The following is a 23,721-nucleotide window of genomic DNA, read 5'->3' on the forward strand; positions in this document are numbered from 1 at the left end:
CAATCACAGACATCCTGTTAATAGTTATAGCTAAAATGTTATATAGAAAAAAATCCCATCAGAAAGGTGTTACTGAGTGTGTATCTCTCTGATTTAAAATTTTTATAAAGAATACTTGTATTAGAAGTAATTTGCCTGCCGTGTAATGAACGGCTATATGGACACCCTCTGAAATGCCACTCAAATTATTTTGTGATATCAGAACCGTTAGGCATTTCGTTCCAGTTGGAACGGTTAACGTCCTCTGGAGGGATGATTGCCACAGTTATGACTACCTCCTAATATACTATGAGGTTTACGAGGTGTAGTATGTAAGTGAATTCATGCACAAGTCAGCCGTCGTGAGTGCGAAGCTCAGGTGATTTGTTTGAAGAGGTAATCAGGCCCAGCTTTGGCTGCTTTCACATTAACTGAATGAGACGTGATTGAATCTCTCCATGTGGGCGCTGTTATGACAGAGGCTGGGATACAGAAAACACATCCGTCTGCTTTCTGGCTTATCCTTATGGTATGGTAATATGATGTTTGGCCTGTTCGCTGGCTGACTCCTGCATCCCCGCTGTGTTGTCGGTCGAGGTTTGTTGACATTAGTGAACTTGGGCTCTGATACTTTGAGTGCAGAGACATCCTGCCTCACCACGTTTGTGTGATATGAAAACACATAAAGCATGCATGCTCTGAAGTTATAATATGTTTCGACAGATCTTTTGTGCTGTTTTTTTATGCTGCCAGAACTGCTCTTCTGACTGCTAATTTGTGGTTTTCAATATAAACAGGAAATGCGCCAATCCGTCTGTCGTTTTTGTTTGATACAAATCTTATTGAGCACAAACATAATATTTTACACTTGAAGAGTGTTTAGAGAGCACCAAACGTTCACATCAGCCTGATAAACGGGTGGTTTCACCCTGCAATAATCAATTAGCCTGGATGCCAGCCCAAACTCCGCCCACAACATTTTTTGGTCGGGAAGTTCGGTTTGGACTCGATCCATTGAGGAGTAATTATGATCAGTTCAGAAATCGCCGGGCCAATCAAATTGCCAGGGCGGGCTTTATACGATGATGGACAGATGATCTGCAGTTACGTGATCATCACTTTATCAAAGAGTGCTTGGGTTGAACTGGTTTCCCTCAAAGATGACTGCAGTTTGAGAATTGAGATGTATAGATTCCGCTATCACGTCTATTGTAAAAAAAATCGACAGCGCATTAATTTTAAAAGACGAACAGAGAACTGCAATCAAGGCATTTGTCGATCGAAAAGATACGTTTGCCGTTCTTCCTATGGAATTCGGCAAAAGTTTAATTTATCAACTGGATCCAGTGGTCGCTAAGAAGATGGGATGCAATGAAAACCCCATGGTCATTTGTATGTTTCTCCTTTGGTCGCACTGGTCACATGGAGGACCAAGTAAAAGAAGCAACACTCATTTTACTACAGCGTGCATGCAGTTGAGTTTTGTTGACAACTATGCAATGCAAATATGTAGCTAACTTACTGCATCACTCTGATTGGTTGTAGGTTTATCCAATTGATTTTTCCTGGTTCGGTTTAGACACAAATCAAAGTCCTATGGAGCAGTATCAGACTCACATTCTGACTGGAGAAATTGGCAGTTTTGGTTGTTTCTCCGTCATTAGCACAGCTGCAGCACACAGGCAACCAGCGCTGTGCAAGAGAGGGGGGTGATCAGCACGTATTCGAGTGTGATTGACACTGCTCACTCTTCCTGGCTATGATTGGTTGTTTCTGACCGGGAGCGGTGTATTTCTGCAAATGGCAATAGGATCACTGGGAGGAGCCAAAGGAGCTTGATTTTTTTTCACAGATGATATGTCTCATATTCTACTGTGAGGACATAATGACAGTTTTAACAAATATGTAAAAAAAAAGTTACCTACAGCTGCTTTAATAGTGAGAATTGGAACCTAAACTAAATTGTGACCAAACATTCTATTTCAAATAAATGCAGTTCATTTGACCTTTTATATTCATCAAAGTATCCTGGAAGAAATAGCACTGTTAACTCAAAAATAATATTTTTAACACATTTCTGAACAAATAAACTCCAAACAATTTAGGCTACATTATATATTGCTTAAGTTTCAGATGCTGTCTGTTTCAGTTCCTGAAAATGTATGTGTAGAATTTACTATTATTATTACTACTACTATTATTACTAATGCGATAAAGTTGGCAAGCAGCACTTTGGCTTCAGTTCAGCAAGAAATAGGCTTACACTTCTCTTATGACTGAGCTGATCCCTCTTGTCCAGCATTCATTACTTATAATGTAATATTTGACATAATTTTTAAATCACCACCACAACCAATGATTTCACTGAGAAGCTTACTGGATGAAATGATTGGTTCATTGGTCAACTTATTGATAAGCTGTCTGCACACACTGATTGTGTTTTGTCCTATCTGTTAATATCTGATGAGCATCTCAATTATCAGGACCTACTCCCTATAAATATAATTGTACTGCTAAACTTTGTATGATGCTGGTCTTTTGGGTCTTATACTGTAGCTTTATAATTCGTTAAAACCTTTACGTCGATGGAAATATCCCAGTGTATGTTTTAGTCTCATATTTTGGCTATGTTTAATATGCCATAACTTATTGTTTTGGTTAAAATGCCCTTCCCCCATTTGCAAGTAGGTGGTAAGTTATATTATGCATACTTGCTGTGGGGCTCTTTAATTCTGGTTTGGCTGTAACACTGGCAGTAATGAGTAAAAGGTCAGACTAATTAATGCAACGGTAAGAAAACAGCAGCAGTTTCTGCTCACAGCAGAGCAGCTCTATTAGTTTAATTTTGCTTATCGTCTCGCTTTTCCCCCTGTAGTCAGGTACAGACTCCATCAGCCGTTCTGGAAACTCACCTCATCGTAAAGCCGCTAGAGCTCAGGCATGATAACCTGAAGCGACTTCTATTAATTCTTCATTATTTCATTAAATTGCCAGTCCATTGTGCCTTTGGATTTGTGCTGAAGCATCTAGTCTCTTGGCTTGCTGCTGTCAGCTCTCTGTCAGGTTTTTTTTCTTTTTCTCTCGTCTATTTAGCCCTGTTGCTTTCTACTGCATATAATAAATGATTTTTCTTTAGGGTAGACATTTCTAAAAAGATTTATTTCTGAGTGACCTGTGTGTTAGTTCTTTCTGTTTTACATGGTAACAGAAAGAAATTCATGTTATTAGAGTGTATTTTACCTTGATACAGCGCATTATAATAATTATTATTTATGTACAAACTCACATACTGTACATCTGTACTCACATTTGTACATTTTGGTTTTTACTTAAAACATTTTTGGGAGAGAGGCAATGAAACATTTAGCTTAAGTTTTGAAGTGATCTTAATAATGCAATATAATACTATAATATTTTTTTTTTCAATTGGAGTTGAAAGAATAATTGGTGGACCCCCATTAAAGATATAAAAGAAGAATGTCAATCTTGCACTTTTTATGCCCTCATGACGTTCCTAGCCCGTAAGACCTCCTTTCATCAGAACACAGGTTAAAATATTTTAGATTTAGTCCGAGAGCTTTTTGTACCTCCTTTAAAAATGGATGTATGATATATTGTCCTTTTCCAGAAAGGAAATAAAGACGTAAGACGCTGCTGACGTGTTATCAGTGCGCCTGAGCATTGATTACAGTCTGAGGGAGACGCACGCTGTAAACAAAACAATCTTCGCAAACATGTCTAAGGATTTCAACAAAGAGGAAGACTTGCATTTTTTTTGCCCAGCTATATCTATTTGAACCCGAATACACGGACACACCTGATACACGTTAGCAGCGTCTTACGTGAACGCAGATCCACAACAGAACCAGAAGACAACACAATGCTGAATAGTCGTAGTTTTTGTTATTTTTAGACCAAAATGTATTTTGGATGCTTCAAAACATTCTAACTAAACCCACCCATTGATGTCACATGGACTACTTTGATGATGTCTTTATATCCTTTCTGGATATGTTTCTGGATGTCAAATGTCATGTTACGAAGATGAATGGAGGTCTTAGGGGCTTGGAACAACATGATGGTGAGTCATTACATAATTTTCATTTTTGGGTGAACTATAAGGACTGAATCCCTACTGTGTTACATGAAGTGTAATATAGAAAACAGCAAATAACTGACAGGCATATAAACCATAATGTGTAGAGGAGGAGACCCCCTGTTGTTCGGCACTAATGCTGGGAAACAGTGCTAAGCCCTACATCAGAACTGATGTTCTGTCTAATACCACCGGTAATAAGGAGCTGGGTAATACGATTAGACCACATGTAGAGAGTTTTAAGAAGAAACAGAGAAGATAATGAGGACTTACAATCTCCTGCTCTCCTCAAGGAGAAAGAGGATTTCTGTGACCTCATAGAGAGTGGAAGTAATCAGATGCTTGTGATGGGAGTGCAGAAACTAGAAATAGGGTCTGTATATCAGTCTGAAGGTTCCTGGATTGTGTGCATCCCCCTGTGCCAAACTTTTGGAGCTGAGTTCCATCTTGTCCCGACAGTTTGGTAAGGAATATGTATCTCAGTCTTGTCGCTTGGTGAATGGTTTTGTGACATGAAGACAGTTGGCCAGTATGACAAACCTTATGGAAGGAAGGTTGCTTGAGTTTCTAGCTTGGTCTGGAATAGTTCACCAAAAAATGAAAATCATGTCATTATTTTCTCACCATCATACAGCCACAGCCCTGTATATACTGGACATTTTTCTCCATACTATTAAAGTAGAATGGGGAAACCAATAAGTTCCAGTGGCTACCAAAAGTTCAAAATAAAAAAAAAGCACCATAAAATGATATTAAAAGGAAGTCCATGACTTGAGCTGTATTCAGAGACTTTTGATTAACTGTTCATTTTGACACATGAAATATCCAATATTTTGTCAGCTTCCTTAATATTTTGTCAGCTTCCTTAAGATTTTACTCAAACTGAAATATCATCTAATTTTAGTAATCAAAAATATTTACGTTTTAAAAATAAAATGTAATATTAAATTATATTTTCATTTTTAATATTTTCAGTTTTCATTTTTTGGGTGCACTGTCCCGACTGAACTTCATTTTTTTTTCTTCTTCACATTCTTCTGCCTTGCATTGTACCTTGCTGTGCCAATTGGGAATTGGTTTAATGTTGAAAGCTCCACTTTCTGATGAAAAATGGGCTTAATTCAGTGCGAGCTGTCGATCCTAAGACCTGGGGTTGCTCATAGCACTGATTCAAAACTTTTTCTTATCATCACAGAGAGATATGCTCCACGGGAACTTCACACAACGCTCCCTATTCATGTTAAACAAATGACTTTTCACCCAGAGTACTGAACTAAAGTGCTAATGAACTTCCTAGGATTTGATTTGAAGTTTCTAAATCTTTTAGGAATATAACTTTCTTTAATGGTTTTCTTCTTTAAAATTAATTTGAAAGTTAGTTGAATATGATGAGTGAAAAGTGTGTCTATGTATTTACCTGTATATGTGTAACTATTTGAACGTGCAATGCTGCCACTTGCTAGGACACTATAGTGAAAGAGATTTTTAATCTCAAGGAGTTTTTATCCTGGTTAAATAAATGTTTGAATGAATGGATGAATGCAAAGTTGAGTTTTTCAATGGTTCTTTGAGATACGTTGAATACAGAGGTCATAGGTTGGAGCAGCATGAATAAAATACAAAATGTACTAAACTGGAGAAAGCTGTTTGAAACTGGAGAACATAACCCCTTTAATAGGTAGGAAGAAAGGAATTGTTAATATCCAGAAGGGGTTATTTAACTCTGGAAGCCGATGCCGCTAAAAACCACAACCTAGCACTGGCACTCTCTGCCCTGAGATGACATTGCAGCCTGGCAACTGACTTCATATAAATGATTGCTTATAGACATGTTCCTGCATGAGCTCCAGACTGTTGTCACTGTCCAGAAACACCTCATGATTGCAGCACCGCACCCGAGAGCAGAGAGTCTAGAGGGGCTCTAAAGCAGCTCCACCCTGCTGTTGGCTGTCCACCTTGTCTGTGCTGCTTCCTTCTGCCGGCACCCACAGAGACACTGAGCTCATTCATACCCATTTCTTCTGTTTGTTGCTGAGAGTCTAGAGGCAAATAGCCAGAGGAAGTGACATAGTAAAAGCTTAATGTATTTTGGATTGAGGAGAGCAGCAAAACTGGGCTATCAATCATTACGGTAACTGATGACAGTGTACCTGTATAATGTGAGGGTGTTGCTTCAACTTTTGGCCCTTATAAAAATTTTCCAACTCGGTGTCCATGATTTTTTTTTTTTTACCACATCTAAAAATTTTAATAGCATGCCTGTTGTGGAAATAAATATTTCTGGAATAAGATGTCTGATTTTTAGTTTTTCGAGCTAAAGCTTTGTTTATACTTTCGACTGGCTCCGCACCGTGAGCTTTCACTGACTGCGTACACACATCTCCAAACGGACGAGTAGTTTATACTTGACGCGCTCGCCATTACACTATTCTTTGAAACGACAGGAGGCGACTCTGAGTAATTGTCCTTTAAACCATCAGGAAGCAGCGGTGAGAAGAATTTCATTAAACATTATCATTTAATAACTTTTATTAAACAGTGACCTTTTATTTGAATTGAAAAAGCTTAATTTGACTATTGTATGCTTGTTTTGTAAATTTAAGCATTAAGACAAGTGCAAACTGTACAGACTTACCTGCTCAGCTCTTTGAAAGCGGAGCTGTGCGCAAAAGTACAAATTAAATTCCGTTCATATTGCCATACACTAAGCGTGTACCAGCCAAACCTTGATTAAGTTATTTTTGTCACATGCACCTTTGCGCTTGTGCAGAAGAGGCAAGTATAAACCTTCTTAACGGTACGGATCTACTTTTGCGCGTGGTGTCGTGACGCCTCCCCACATTTGTACGTTGATGGGCGGTCCTCAAGTTTACCGCTATGGGCGTGTTGCAAATGGGACCCGCGAGAGACTTCCCCAGTCTCCATGTGCTCTACTTCTATTGGATGCGTCGCGTTCAACTGATTAATTTGCATAAAGATGGGAATCGCCTCATCCTCACCTTATCTTCTTCCGCTCATCCGGGGCCGGGTCGCGGGGGCAGCAGTCTAAGCAGAGATGCCAGACTTCCCTCTCCCTAGACACTTCCTCCAGCTCTTCTGGGGGGATGCCAAGGCGTTCCCAGGCCAGCCGGGAGACATAGTCTCTCCAGCGTGTCCTAGGTCTTCCCCGGGGCCTCCGCCCAGTGGGACGTGCCTGGAACACCTCCCCAGGAAGGCGTCCAGGAGGCATCCGGAACAGATGCCCAAGCCACCTCAGCTGACCCCTCTCGATGTGGAGGAGTAGCGGCTCTACTCTGAGCTCCTCCCGAGTGACCGAGCTTCTCACCCTATCTCTAAGGGATCGCCCAGCCACTCTGCGGAGAAAGCTCATTTCGGCCGCCTGTATCCGAGATCTTGTCCTTTCGGTCATGACCATAGGTGAGAGTAGGAACATAGATTGACCGGTAAATCGAGAGCTTTGCCTTACGGCTCAGCTCCTTCTTCACCACAACAGACCGGTACATCGACCGCATTACTGCTGAAGCTGCACCGATCCGTCTGTCAATCTCCCGTTCCATCCTTCCCTCACTCGTGAACAAAACCCCAAGATACTTAAACTCCTCCACTTGAGGAAGGATCTCTCCACCAACCTGAAGTGGGCAAGCCACCCTTTTCCGGCTGAGCCGGAAAAGGGTGGGAATCGCAAATTGTCCAAATGCAGCGCCGCCTTCCTGGGATGCTTTTCCGGCGCGTTGAAGTCGCGTGATGTCATCCATAGGAATAAAGTGGAGTGTGGATTTCAACAGAGAAAAGTGAATCCAATTAGAAGCACTCACTTCCTGTTGGCTGAGCATACTGAGCAGGCTCAAACGAGCTTGACGACGTAGATGAGACGTAAGCAACCTGTCTGATAGTTGGAAGTCTTCTTGTAGCTATGCCAAGAGTAATCTGAATAATTCTTTCAGAGACGGAGAGCGTGAGTAGGAGCTGTCCATGAGATAGCAGCAGGATCTACTTTATGACTCTATACGGGTTTCTCCCTTGACTCTATGCCTCTTTGTTCTCCCGATTGCCCGTAAGCTTCTCCTCCTGTCTATCCGCTAATTTCTCTACTGTGCGATCGTTTACGTCTATCGTTTTCGTCTATTTTTACAAAAACAGCTTATACGTGGCCATAATGTAAGATACAAAGTAATGGAACCTTTTATACATTGTTGTGTTTCTTTAGAAATAAATAATGGACAAATGGAGTCTTTGGACGCCTCAGATGTAAAGTTATTCACTGTCAAAGTGACGCCAAAATGAATGGGAGTCAATGGATTCCTAACAGCAGGTGACGGCCCCGACAGTTACAATGGCGGCCCCCAAGGAAAGCTTCAGTTTCCTGCTGGTGGATTAGCCCCTTGGACAGAACTGTCACACAGACAAGTGATCATGTGCATGGTCATGATCATGGATCGCACTGTGCACAATGTATTGTGGAGTTGAATCATTTTTGCATAATTTGACAATTACAACTTATTTGGAAATTATGCGCAGTAATACCATTTTTCCTTTGTTTGATCCTATTTAATCTCATATTTAATCTTGATTTCTTGACTTTCATGTTTTCATATTTAAAGTCTGGGTCTAGGACAAGGCTAAAGCAATAAAATCTGTGCATTCGAAAATCTAGGCATTTGAAAATTGTGTTGAGTGCCTGGTCAAACATTCCCAAGACTTTCAAATAATGTAATTTTTCAGACTGTTCTCATGAAGTAGCGTGTGTATGACCATTTTTGGCATGCTATCAAGACGCATAATCGCTTTTCAGCGTGTTTATGAACGCCGTTGACTTAACGTTATTACTGTATATATATGACTTACCTCAACCCCGTCCCTAAACCTAACCGTCAGTGGGGTTAATGGCATTTATGACTGTTCCCTTACCATCCTAGGGGAAAAAAAAGATATGACTTACCTCAACCCCGTCCCTAAACCTAACCGCCACTGGGGTTAATGGCATATATGACTGTTCCCTTACCATCCTAGGAAAACAAAGATCGCTCCCCAGATGTAAATCTACATTTTGCTTCGCTTCGCGCGGACATTTGACGGCGTGTACAGACACGTAGAATCACTCGGAAGTTAATGGCGTAGACATACACGCGGATAGCTCAAAATGCGTAGAGATAACACGCCACTTGACTCGAAAGTGGCGTGTATGTTTACGCAAAAGTCATGTTGTAATTTTTATATAACCAAAAGATAGGAAGGTAACATATGTTCATTTTAATAAAAAAAAAAAACTGGGACATAAAAATTACCTTTATTCCGAGTTTTCCATGATACATGATTATATCCTATAGCTGACAGCTAACCATGCGGTTGTCATAATGTTGACCAATGAGTCTTTGTGAGGTGAAAAGGTGGAATTAATGTTCTGCCTGAAAGAAATACAAATAATGGATGTTAAATGTTCGAAGGAAATTATCTGTTATATGAATGCATACCCTGCAGATAGTAACCTCATCAGAGATTTGAGTCATCAGACATTTTGACAGTGTAATAGAAACAAAATGTCGGTGCCAGTCTAAATGCTCTAATATGTTTTCAGTACAGAGTACTCATAAATCACAGGTAAATGAAAAATTCATATGTATTAGAAGGATTGAAATTGTATCATATAATGGAGCAATATGTCCATATAATCCACTGATAAAAAAGTAATGAGTGCGTCTGGGGTTGAGGGTGGTTGACGTAGGTGTAAGGCAGAGTTTGGGGCCGTCGTGCACCAGTGTCGGTCCTGGCGAGATAAAATATGACCAAAGGCAATATTTTGTAGTTCTTTTAGTGGATATAAAGCTTAATATATATATATATATATACCAATAAAAAACAACATTTATTTATTAAAGAAAACAGCTTTTATTTAAACCAAGCTACCCAAACTACTTGTTTATGATTCTGTGTGCTTCATTTAGTGCATGATGAAAGACTACCTCAGCAGAAGAAAATATAGGCCTACTTCTACATCATTGCCTTTTTATTCCCGCCCAACAATTTGCGCATGTCATAGTAGTAAATAGGAGAGAGAAGAAATCACAGATTACTGGAGCAACAAAACTATAGAGATGCATCAAGGATTACAAGACGTTTTGCAGTGGAGAGTTTTGGAAAATCAAATCTTTGCCTTCCTTGTGATCCTAACAATAAGAAAGTGGATGAACTTTATTTTTAACGAAGTTCAAGATTGCGTCAATAAGACTGTTAATTTGTTTGCTTCATATACTGTATATGCCTGTTGAGCAAAAAAGTTTTTCAAGCCCTGGTAACAATATTGTTTTACAATGTGTCACTATTGCTTCGTTTGTTACAGATCGTTTGATATGTAGTCACTTTACTGAAAAATGAACAATGAATATAAGAATGACAGTGCGACAAAGTACATTCATTAATAATTTCTTTACACAAAAAGCCCTAAATTTATCCTTTGTCAACTTTAACTGTGGTAACTCCCAGTATACTTTATGTATGGCTGAATGTCACCAGTTGCCATTTTTTTAACATCAGAATTTTTCAAAACAATTCCACACGTAATAACAGGGACGTTGAAAATTATTATTTTAATATGCAAACCTTTTTTAAAAAATGCAGTTCATGACCCCTTTACAAGGTTTATACACCCTTTATTGTGTGTGTGTGTGTGTGTGTGTGTGTGTGTGCATTGTCATTGTTTATGCTGTGAAATCTTTACCTTCTTGACATGCGTGCAACATGTCACGATCTCGTCCCTGTACAATATCAACACAAATCCTCCATGTGCAGTCCTCCATAAACCCCTTGTCTCATTCTCGCTGAACATGTCTGCTGTGTGACCCTGACTATGCTCTCTAATAATCACTGTACTGTTCTGAAAACCCTCTCTCACCAACACACCCAGCCTTCTGCATTTATAGTTTTCATAGTGCATGTGACAAGGGCTCACAACTGCTCCCAGGAGGAACCCATGGCCTCTGGTCAGGTTATAACAAGGTGAGCGAACCATAGTGAGTGCTTCTTGCCCATCTTCAGTATTGGATGAAGTCCCTTGGCAAGCTGCTGGAAGGTCTACTGGATAGATGGCGCACATCGGCTTCAGAATGTCAACGAGTGCCGGTATCTTTGCAGCACCTGGAGGATGTGTATAATGCATAATGAATTCATGAGCGGCTGGAAACATTTCTTCACAGGATATCACCCACAGCGGATGGCCCCGGGATGAAAGGTGCCTGCAATTTGAATTTGGCTCGGAGCTCTTGATTCAAAGACTGTCACATTCAGTGGGTGGACAGGAGAATGCAGATATATGTCGAGAAACATTGAGTCTGTGTAGCTCATGTTGTCGTCGACAAGAGCATGCTTTAACTGGCTGGTTGTGGTTTTGTGTGGTGTGCTTGAGGCATTTTGAGTCATCTACAAATGTCTGTTGCATCTTTTATATGTAATTACAATAACAAATTCAGCATACGTTTACTTTCTACATCTATTTGTCAGTCAGAAACAGCATAAATCTGTATATAAATCCCATCCATGGAGGGACCATTAATGGGGAACGGCTTCAAATGAATCATGCTTTATATTTCAAATTAATCATTCCTGATGAATATTATAGTATTGCCTTTCTCACACACAGTCTAATTACATTCCGTCACACAGAGAAAATTGAAAAATGATTTTTCTTCTTCTTTTTTTACCCTTCCTTTTTCCCTGCCACTTTCAATCAATGCTCATTATAAAACAAAGAAAAGACAGTTCTTGATTATGGGAATTGGTATTCAGACTCAGAAACATTTCTTTACATCCTTTAAACTCTTCAAGTCATTTCTGATCTGTCTTGCTCCTTGGAGAGTGCTGTGTGCTTTCATACAGCTCGCTGATAAATCGATGAAGAGCCACAGGCGGTCCTAACAAAGCTTTATTTAGAGAGCAGACTTGTTCAATGTCCTGTTCATGATGTCCATGAGTTGAGTTTAGCTAAACTATACTTGGAGTTACCAGTGTAGTTAAGTATATGTTGGCATGAAGCGGAAATTGATAATCTTATTATTATCATTTATTATCACAATTATGATGTATACCCTAGTGAAACGGCTTCTTGGATAAGAAAAAAGTACGGCGGACTGGCCATGCGAGGAGTCAGACATGAGCATAGGCGTAATTTGCGGGTGTGATATGTCAAGGATTAACCGTAAGAAAAAAGTAAAACATCTCCAGTTAACTCTAGTAGAGCATTCATTTCATTCGTTTGTTAAATAAGAGGCGATCTGAAATGTGTTGTTTTTGAAATCAAGTGACCAAAGTGCTTGCCGCTGCGATCAGTGGCAGTGTTCAAGAACAGTCCTCTGTAGGCTATAGACTTTCCCATTTATCAACGCTTGTTCCGATCTTCCTCTGCGTCCTTCGAAGTATGCAGCCTCACACAGCTTTCAACTCTGCATAGCCTTACACTGATGATGTGTGATAATGCGCAAGCAGGGTGTGTGGAGGTATGGAAATACATAGTTTGACTGGCAGGTAGGACATCCTATCATTGCATTTGGTGAAAAATGTGTGGTCCTGAGACTTCCAAAGAAGAGATGTACATGTTTTAATATTTAGACTATTTCTATTATTGATTGCTATTAGGATGTTAAGAGAGTTTCAACCAGCATAACAAAAAGTTTTTTATAAAAATTGCCCATATATACCTTTAAGTTTAGTCAGTTATTCCCTAACACTGGAAGTTACAGTGGAAGTCAGTACATGGAATTCAGCAACATAGATGAATGTAAATAGAAGGCTCAATAATACATAAAAAGGTGAGAGCCCAGGATGGTGGGTTTTTAATCTTGTATCTATAGCTCTAGTGCATGGTTTTCTTTCCTTTCTGTTTTGCCATCTATCACCTCTGGCTTCTCCTGAGGCTTTCTGTGATGAACAGACAATGCAAACCCACTCCTCCACAGAGTGACTCTTTGAAGAGTGTTGGCATTTCTGTAGATACAGCACAGAAAATCAATTTCCCATTGACCCGGCCCTCTTCCGAAACGCATGCTTTGGTCTTACTGGACGGCTGTGCCGATTGGTTCAGGCATTTACTTGGCCTCTAAAAGTAAAAGATGCAGACATTTCTGTCTTGTTTTGTTTCTTCAATCAGATTGAGGCACACATACTCAAATTTTACCTCTATAAATTTTGTTGCATTTTTCTCCTTGTTGCTTATGCAAACAAACAGTAGCACCTCATTGCAGTACACAAGATCCATGGGGCGTAGTTGAATCCAGATCTAAGGGGTGGAGATGGTTAGGATCAGGGGTGGGGTTAGGGATCAGGGGGCGAAGATGGGTTGCATAGGTTTAGGTATATGTCAGGTGGGTCCTCCCCCTGGATTTCATGTTCTGCAGTGAGGACCATCTAAACCAAACAAAGGACAATTTAAAATCTGCTGTAAACAAATACCATGGAATATAAGATATTTGGAAGCACTTTTTTCCACTATTATTCTTTTTCAGAATCTCTTGAGAGTTTTGCTTGTACACAAGAAAGCATAACAAAAAATAATGCATCTCTTTTCCATGACACACACAGAGATATACATATATGCTAATGAAAAAAGAGACTATTACATAATAATATGAAGATAATAATATAGATATATTACATAATATAATGTCTTTAGAATGTCAATTATTGTCTGCACCATCCTGTCTTCGTCGTCACTACTCTTCCTAGAATCCTCCTTGTCTCCACTCTCCAATCTGTAGACATAATATTATACGTGATTGATGTTTTTCTGTTGACATGTTTCTTATTTTCTGTCAATAAAGGGACACTTCAGCCTAATTGAGGATGTTGTGCATTAGGGGTACATTTGTCAGAAAAGTTGGTAAATATTGCATTAGCACTTTAGTAACAAAATGCAAATGTCATTGTGAAGTGCTGAATCGGTACAGCATTCAACTGTGGGTGTGTTTAACTCTGAACTAAACAGTATTTAACAGTGTTGGTGCTTCACACTGTTTTAACACATTTTGTGATCTGTGCTCGGCCACTGTGAATACACACCCACACACACATTAACTACAGAAGGGGTGAAAGAAAAAGACACATAATTGTTTTGGCCACTGAGCACCATAATTGATGTGCAGAATATGAATGTTATCAGGCAAAACAGTTTGACCTTTTATAAGTTACATCACTTCAGATTTAATGTGCAATATGATGAGTCAAGCTGCGTCTCCACAAGCAGCAATCTGCTTCCAGGACAACCCGCTAATTCGACATCCCTGCACATAATTAGATTGGCATATTTCACTAATGGATTTTCCCCTCTATAATTACTGATTGTAGTTTATTCAAATGCCCTGAGTGATAAATCAAATGACCACACTGCTTCCATCAGGGGGAGTGATGAATTTTGGGCTCATTCGAACTCAGACGTATGCGTCTATTTTTTCAATTTTGACATTGTCATGATGCATGATCGAATGAAAAATTTGATGTCACAATCACTTCTGAAATTACTCCAATTGTCTCCGCACCATCAGTTACAAGGTATGTCATTAGACAGCTTATAGCGCACAAAAAATAGCCATTGAATAAATAAAGAACATTGAGTTATTTGACATTTCATTATTTTTCTATTTTTCTTGGAGTGTATTCTTCCACAACGTAACAAATATAAAGCAAACGCTAGGAAATCATTATGGAAGCTTGTTTCCACCATGGACTTTTTGTCTCACAATTCTGACTTGTTTTGCGCAATTTTGAGTTTGTATTTCACATTTCAAACTTTATAACTCACAACTCTGAGTGTATATCTCACTATTGTGAGAAACTGACTTAGAATTGTGAGATAAACTTGAAATTTTAAGAATTATCTCACAATTCTGACCTTTTTCCTTGCAACCTTGTTTCTTACAATTACAATTTATAAGTCACAATTCTAAGTTTTTTCTTAGAATTATGAGATATATACAAACAATTATGTAATTGCAAGTTTTTATCTTATAATTCTGTTTATTTTTTCGCTTTTTGTCGCAATTCTGACTTCTTTCTCGCAATTGCACATTGTAAACTCCACATTATAAGATATAAACATATGCTATTCTTACAAAAAAGTTTACATTTACAATTCTGAATTGCAACTTAAACTTCTAATTGTGAGAAATACATTTGTGAAAAAAATTTGAGTAAAAAAGAGGCAAAAAAAGTTGCTATTACCTTTTTATTTGTGCTAGAAGCTTCCATATCATACCGCCTAACTGCAGTATTCTGTCCGAAATTGAGAACACTTACTTTATGTATATGTAGTAATATATATGTAGTAATAATGATAATTCCACCACCACTAATGTGTAGCATCCACCTGGATGAGCCATATTGTGCCAGAACGCAACGCACACACCAGCTTACTGTTGGAGAGGAGACAGAGTGATGAAGCCAATCAGTATATGGGGATGATTAGGAGACCATGATGGACAGAGGCTACTGGGCAAATTTGACCAGGATGCCAGGGTTACACCGCTACTCTTTTTCAAAGAACATCCTGGGATTTTTAATGACCACAGAGAGTCAGGACCTCTGTTTAACGTCTCATACGAAGGACAGTGCTCTTTTATAGTGTCCCCGTCACTACTGGGCCGTTAGGACCCACATAGACCACGTGGTGAGTACCCCCTGGCTTCACTAACACCTCTTCCAGCAGCAACCTGGTTTTCCCAGGTGGTCTCCCATCCAGGTACTGACCAGGCTCAGCCCTGCTCAGCTTCAGAGGCCATGCAGCCTTGGGGATATGGGTGCTGGCAACATATACTGTATAACGTGAAACATAAAATTTGAAACATATACAATTAAAAATCTATCTAAAATAAATAATTTTCAAATGAATGAATGAGAAAATTAAATTCAAAAGTCAAATACAAAATTACATAGATTTAAACCACAATTAATTTGACAATTCATCCTTTTTCTGATTGAATTCTTCCACTCCATAACAACAATAAAGCTTAACACTAGGAGACATCATGCCCCCCTAATTGACTGATAAGAAATCCACACCTGATGCGATTTCGCATACATTTGAATAAAATATCCGGTTCTAACTTTCACCCCACAGGTCTGACGGTTGATGTGAGTTACAGTCGCCCCGAGCCCATCACCCGCCCTCTCCGTATAATTGCCCTAGTATTTTTCTCTCCGTGATTGAATTCATCAGGCCTGCTTTTTGTGCGGCGTGCTGCTTTGAGAGGCAGGGGTGTGAAGCTGCTTATTTATATTTATGAATTCGCACAGTTTGCCCTAGTGTGAAATAATGGGTCATTCCAACACAACATGGAGTGCGGAGGCTGAATTTCAAATGGATTTCCAGTTTCGCACCACTGAGCTCTATGAATGCTGAGCACACGGAGGATGAGGGCAGGGGAGAGATAGAGCGAAAGAGAATGGGAAAGAGGAGATATATACTGTAGGGGCATATGAGTTTAAAAGGCTGAGTGGGAGACCACACAGAACCATCATTGTTCTGGTCACTGGCTTCATTATTAAGAGCTATGGTACAAATGTAGGGGCCCTCTGTGGCACACGGCCTATGAAGTGTACGGCAGGATCGTTTACATCCCTCTGCCGAAAACAAATTCTAATGATACAGACCTAACATGCAATTCTACCCACAATAGTTTATACAGAATGTCACTAAGACCGAAGTGGGCCGGAGGAGCCTAGAAACTTTTCGGTGAGAGGCTCAGTGTTCATATCCCAGTCTGCAGCAGCGGTGCATGCCAAGGAGAGCTCTTCTCTTGCACGCCTTTCTGAAGTTCCTGTGGGCTGTGACAGACTGTGACAGTGGGAGGTTTTTCTCTGATTAAAAACACTGAAGCTTGAGCACTCACAGCTGGGCTCTTCAGACGGCACACCTGGGTACCCTGGCAGCACATAAAAACAATGTGCCAAGAGAAAAAATAACTGTCAGGAAGAAATATCAGTGAGAAGGTCAGTACTGAGATTATTTCAAACAGCTGAGATGTTTGATCTAGAACGTGGATTCAAAATTAGTAATTGTGCATTAAGTACAATGAAGTGAGACAAATAGTCTGTTTCATTACAAAACTGTATGTCTTCTGTGGAACTCAAAAGAATATTGATAGACTAAGTGGCCAACGTTCTTTTACGTTTTGCAGAAGAATGAAATGAACTATACCTTTACAGAGGTCAAGTCTATTTTTTGCATTTTTGAAGTGTTTAAATCTGAAATTGATGGCACAGCAACAGTTAAACAACATGCAACAGTATTACAGTCGTTAAATAATTTTGTTTGTGTTCAAATATATAAAATAATGCTAAACCACTATAACTAAAAAGTAAGATAAAACTAAAACTAAAAGTTGAAGTTACAATTTCCCGAGTGTCTACCCTGACTAGGCTCTATGCTGTTCTGAAGGAAAAGGTTCAAAATCTGCCCTGAAAACAAAATGAGGATCATGTGTCTAGAAGACATATCTCTTAAGTTTATTTTCTTTTTAAATTAGTGCTATATAACTCATTTGAGCATGTGCCCTTAATGGGTCATCTGTCTCCCTAACAAGCTGACACATCCAGAGGTAAACAAGACAAATAATGTGATCCCATCTTCTCTATTTAAGTCTCAATGGAGCTGAGTCAAAGAGTCAGCAACAACTTACAGTATGAGCTCTTCCAGAAACTGCAGACGGTCAACATATCAAGTCTAAAGAGGGCCACTGGAGTCTTACGACACGGTTTTATTGCCCGCATCTGTTAACCAGCCGCACTCATTTTTCAAGAATTTTCATGTTTGTGCAATTGGTTGCTGCTGCAGGCTCATTGACGAAACTCTCAAGAGAAGCCAGAGATATCAATATCTCACACTACCTGATACTCAATCCTACAATCTTCTGTTCCTCCCATAATGGCTTAACCCGTTTCTTGGGTTGCACAAGAGTCACTCTGTTCCATGAATCACTCCTTTTGTAATTATCTGTATGTCACCAGTTATGTGCTGAGGTTCTGTCGCTGGAGCGGCTCTCAGCTGTGATTGTACGGGGATCCGGTGTGCACTGTGGCATGGTGAGCGCAGGTGTTAGTCTGGTGGATGCTCAGTGGCTTCGCCATCATCTGCTGGTCCACTCCCTCTCACAGCTGTGTTGGAGGAGATTGGATTAGCTCCATACGAGGCCTTGGGGGGTACGAGTGAGCAAATGATCGCTCGACTGCAGAGAGAAACACAATGATAGTAAATGGCAGACTCCATTAAGAGCCCTGCATGGGCTGTGAAATTGCTGTAGAAAAACACAGCATCCAAAAAGGAAATATTCAACAATTAATTGCTCGCATGAGTAGTGCAGCCACACCGTCTCATGTAAAAGATATTATAGACATGTCATGAAGCTGGGCCTTGTGGGACCGTACTAGTCAAAGACACTCTCTCTCTATTCTCCCGTTCTGTCTTTCCGGACGGTTTATTGATGCTGTCGCTCTGGTAGTTCATTTCTTCAATTGCCAAACAGCACCGCCAAATCTGGAGGCAGAAGAGATTGTTCATAATTCTCATCACAGCCCAGGTCTCACCTGCAAACAAAAGACTCGTTCTTTTATTTGAAATGTGAAACTAATGACTAGCTGTCAGTTTTACAGGTTGAGCTACTCTGAATTTAGTGTTTCCCAATTATGTATTTAATCTGTCCATGAACAATATCTAATGGAAAGCATACATGTGTTACAGGACTATACTGCCATTGTTGTCATAAAAAAGTAAGAAAGAAAAGACAAACAACATTTACACTACATCTCAAACAATGTATTGTGTTTAATAGCAGTCTGTGGTGGAAAGTATTTTTTTGAATCCTAAATGCACAATTCTTTTTCCTTATATATTTTCACAAAATTACTGCTTAACTGGGGACATTTAAAAAAAAATATTGAATATTTACCTTTATTTTGGTTTTCTTCTCCCATCATGTGTCTCCTCAAGCATGTCAACTCAAGCGTGCTCTTCACCGACACTGTTTTCTCCTCGGAAACTACGTACAATAAACTAAAACTTGTGGTTTATGATTATTACGCTTGTTGTTTAGATCAACATGTTTTTAATGTTTTCATTAAATGAGGACAGATATGTATGGAGGACCCAGTCCATGCAATTCCTTATAAACAAACAACAGAAGACAATGCATTTATTTAGCTTCCAACATGGAACGCATAAGGAAAGAGCAACACAGGCATTCTGCTAAATATCACTTATAGTTTTATAGATTTTTTAACTATATATTTTTTCCAATATTTGTTAATTATAAAAAAGTTTTAAATGGTAATTAATGTGTCCGTATAAACCCTGCCTTATTTATTAAAAATGTTATGTTTAAATTATTAAATTGATACTTGATTCCTTCATTGTGTCAGTCCTCATACATTAGATGATGACATTTAAACATTTTCTGTGAACCATCTCTTTAATTTCTGTGTTTATACACAAACTTATTCACCTGTATTCAGTTCATAGTTTACATACAGCTCTTAGAATGGATTCCAGGTCTCTTTGTGGTGCTCAGTCTTTGACTGTATCTCCACATTAAGTCTTCATTTGAGTTTTTATGAATTGTTGCCCTTCAGACCTAAAAATGTTCTCTAAAATAGTCCTCGTATGCATAGAAAAGGCTGCCCTTGCCCCTGGTAGTGAATCAGACGTGATGTTATTAAAGGCAGCATACTGTCTCAATTTTCTTTTTATCATTTTGTGTTCTAGCAATGTCTCGTCTTCCTTCACATATTACTGTGAGTCTTTTCACTAATTGAAAATCATTGCATTGTCATGAACAAAACAGATATGTTACTTTTAAGGTTGTACCGCGAGCACTGAAGAGAATAAGCATGGGGCCGTTGTAAACGGTGCAGAAAATACAAAAAAATCCCAGTCCAATATTTTTCCTTTTCTAGCATGCTTTTTTATTTTTAGACCTCCACCTGAGTTCATATAGGTTGATAGTTTCCCTAACATTGAGAGCCTAACATTTCTCTGCTATGCCACTCAATCCCCACAATAGCTTTTAGAGTATTTTTGTTGGCATGGGAACCAATTCAGAGTCCCATTATAGGGCACAAAAAGATGGTGGCTGATTGCCTGAAGCCCAACCACTCAGTTTTGGTTTTATGAAGGATAGTGACAGCACCATTCACAGAGAACGGATGAGCAGAGTTCAGATTGCCAGCCATTGTCTTCATAATGTTTGTCATCTCTGCCAGTGTCGTAATGGAGGGAAGATCACACAGAGTGTGATGGTGACTCTTACTGCAATAAGATTGAGCGCTGATATACCTAGTGTGACTTCTCTAATGCATTGTCTTCAATCTTCCGACAGCTAACTATCAAGCAAATTTAATGAATTATGTTGGGCTACCCACAAGAATGCACTCTTCTTTTTTTGTCCCTCACTTTTAACTGATTTTTCTCTCTATGGCACGCATTACAGACACACTGTCACAGTTAGATCTTGGCTGTCCTTCAACCCTTCCCAACACATTATTTCATTGGAGTTTTCTGTGGACAGGAGCGAATAGAGATATGAGAGAGACCAGATCAATACAGTGTATTGTGTCAATGTACTCTGTAAATGGAAGGTCTGTAGCTATGAGATTCTTTAGAAACAAAATTGACCAGGCTCAGTGTGTTTCAATGATTTCACTTTGGATTATATTTGTTCCCCTGACAAGCTCATAGAACTAATGGAGTTCCTGCTCTCAACTTTGAAGAGCTTTGAAGAACTAGCAAACAGGCCTTCATGGCCTCCATTCTCTTTTTGAAAGAATTTGGTTCTACTTTAGTGCTAACACTAAAATGGGATAACACATTTAAAAAAAAAAAAAATACATGCATGAATAAATCTATGAATGTAAGAAATTCATAGACCTATATATGTATTCAAAATTTAAAAGGGCATTTCATACATGAGATTTTTAGAATCATTCAGTTTTTTTCTTAGAAATGATATAAAAATGTTTCAAAACTTTGAAGGTAAAGATTACATTTCTAAAAATGTGGCAATTTTTTACCTATTCTTTATGCTGGTCTCTCTTATTTGTCACTGATCTACATATCCTTTATCTTCATGGTGTTTGGATTGGAATAGCGCTGCCAGTGAATCTGAATGGTTTGTCTTTTTCCATCATGGTGCCTGTGAGTGACTTGTATGTGTCTGCCTTGACCACCCATGAGTGATCCGTTTGCTGGTCTTTTTATTGACACAGGCTTTCTCAGGTGTTTTCCTCTTCTCTGCTGTCCTTTCCTCCCCCCCTACTGTCCTTTACTCATCCCACCAAAACTTTGGCTGCCTGTCAGAGCATTCGTCCTTGTACATGTGTGCCCATGTGTAGCGGGATGTGTGAGGTCATATGAGATCTATGACGCACATCTGGTCTTCTACAGAGTCTAAAATGCATTTATGCCTGGTTGACATATTTGGCTGAAAAAATCTCAAATATAAGTCATGGAACTCATTGGGTTATATTCTAATATCTCTTTTATTTCCAAATATATATGTGGTCTTGTAGATTTTGTCCTGAAATTTACATTTAGCTTACTGTCTCAGTGGCTAAAATTCTCATATGGTGTGAAATGAATGTTATTGTTTATTAAATTAAAAAGGGGTATAATGTGATAATATACTGTAAGTCAATTTATCCTGATTCTTTATCATTTCTATATAAAAGTATAACATTTCTTATGTGCAAATATGTTACATTTTGCATTATTTTACTTTATCAACACTCACAGAAAGTTGCTTACTCATAATCTTTCAATATACTTAAAATTAATGTCAGAGGGTGGTGATGGCGCAGTGGATAAGACACATGCATTTGGTGTGAGGGGCCCAGGTTCAAATCCACTGCGAGACAAAAATGTGTCCTTGAGCAAGACACTTAACCCCTAGTTGCTCCAGAGGTGTGTGACCTCTGACATATATAGCAATTGTAAGTCGCTTTGGATAAAAGTGTCAGCTAAATGAATACATGTAAATGTCATCCATACAGAAGAATTGCCCATAACTCCCTTGGCTATAGGTTGATTCATATGGAAGCACACAATATTCAATTTGAAATGTAATCTGCAAAATGACAATGCAATATGTAAAATGGCATTGCATTCTGTATTTAAATTTACATTTTACATTACATTTCTAGCAACATTTTTCATTTTGCCACTTATAAAGCGTTTCAATATGTATATTAAAATAGTGTATGAAATGGCAAATGTAAATGATGTAATTTCATTTTCATTTTGCACCAATCGTTGCTAGAAAGGTAATGTAAAATGTAAATTTAAATACAGAATGCAATGCCATTTTACATATTGCATTGTCATTTTGCATATTACATTTCAAATTGAATATTGCTACCCACGTGTTTCCATAGATTCAAAGAATACTGTTTGTGGTTTAAATTAAATTAATCCGACATAATCTAAACCATCTGTAAAATATTATTGATGTTTTAAATTTATGTTGTTTCTGTCAGTTTGACCCCCAGTAAAAACAGTGTAAAATAAAAAAATAAAATTAATTTAGAATAAACAGCTGTCAGGAGTATCTATTCATTGCACACACTAATCTTATAGCCTTGAAAATGTATTGCATTTATTTATGTTTTATATCAGGTGTCTCTGAGACCATAAACTGAAGTAATGTAATATTCTGGGATATAGGGCAAATTTAAAATGTTGTTCAAATTTGCTCTAATGTAATTAGAAAAGGGATATGTAAAGTATATTTTTTAAACTAATAAATAGCCAAACTGAGTGAACGTGTAGATTATGCTGAGCACAACAACGCAACATGTCAGTTTGTTCCACACAAAAGCCCATGTAACGGGTTTGATTGTGTGTGAGAGGATATTGTCCTCATTGTATGTGCAGGTACTGAACAGTGGCTTCAAGTGTTTACCTCATTTCTCTGTAGCTGTTTTTCTCAGTTTTAAGAGGATTGTCTTGCCATCATATAATAGAGACGTCTAATTTTCTTATTTCTGCTTCGCTTCTCGTGACACTCCATCTGCTCCAGATGGGTTTTTGGTGAATTCTGCGTATGTGTCCATTTCTCTAGCTGAATAACGGGGGTGAAATAGTGTGGCCTGAGATTTAAGGTAATACATCTCTGTAGGATGTCCTTTTTCATATGTTCACACCCTCTCACACGCCGTTGAAGCATTGATCCGCAAACACTGAGGTTATGCCCGCCGCTTTGATAAAGGAGCCTCAAGCTGATGTAACAAAACCAAACATTACAGGATATAAATGATTTACAGCTTCCATTTGCCACACATATGTGGCCTCTTTTAACACGTATCAACACTGGGGATGTTGCACAGGGTGATGCAAAGCATCATTCATTATTTACACGTGTTTTAATGTTGCAGCAAACCAACCAGTGATACATACCAGAGTCTTGATTGATAGCTTCTCTTATATGCAGTACAGAATTTGAAACCAGAAACAGTCCAAATTCAGATTTGTTGTTGTTGGACCTCAAAAGTTGCTTGCTGGATATTCAATATAAACCGAACTATTCATAAAGTATTTGATTATTTAAACATTGGTCAACCAAAACTTAATCTAAATAGTAATCTGATGTGAAATAAACATCTTAAAAATAGCAAAAATGATC

The sequence above is a fragment of the Pimephales promelas genome, chromosome 19 (assembly GCF_988280905.1).
Source record: "Pimephales promelas chromosome 19, fPimPro1.hap1.1, whole genome shotgun sequence".
Classification (NCBI taxonomy): Eukaryota; Metazoa; Chordata; class Actinopteri; order Cypriniformes; family Leuciscidae; genus Pimephales; species Pimephales promelas.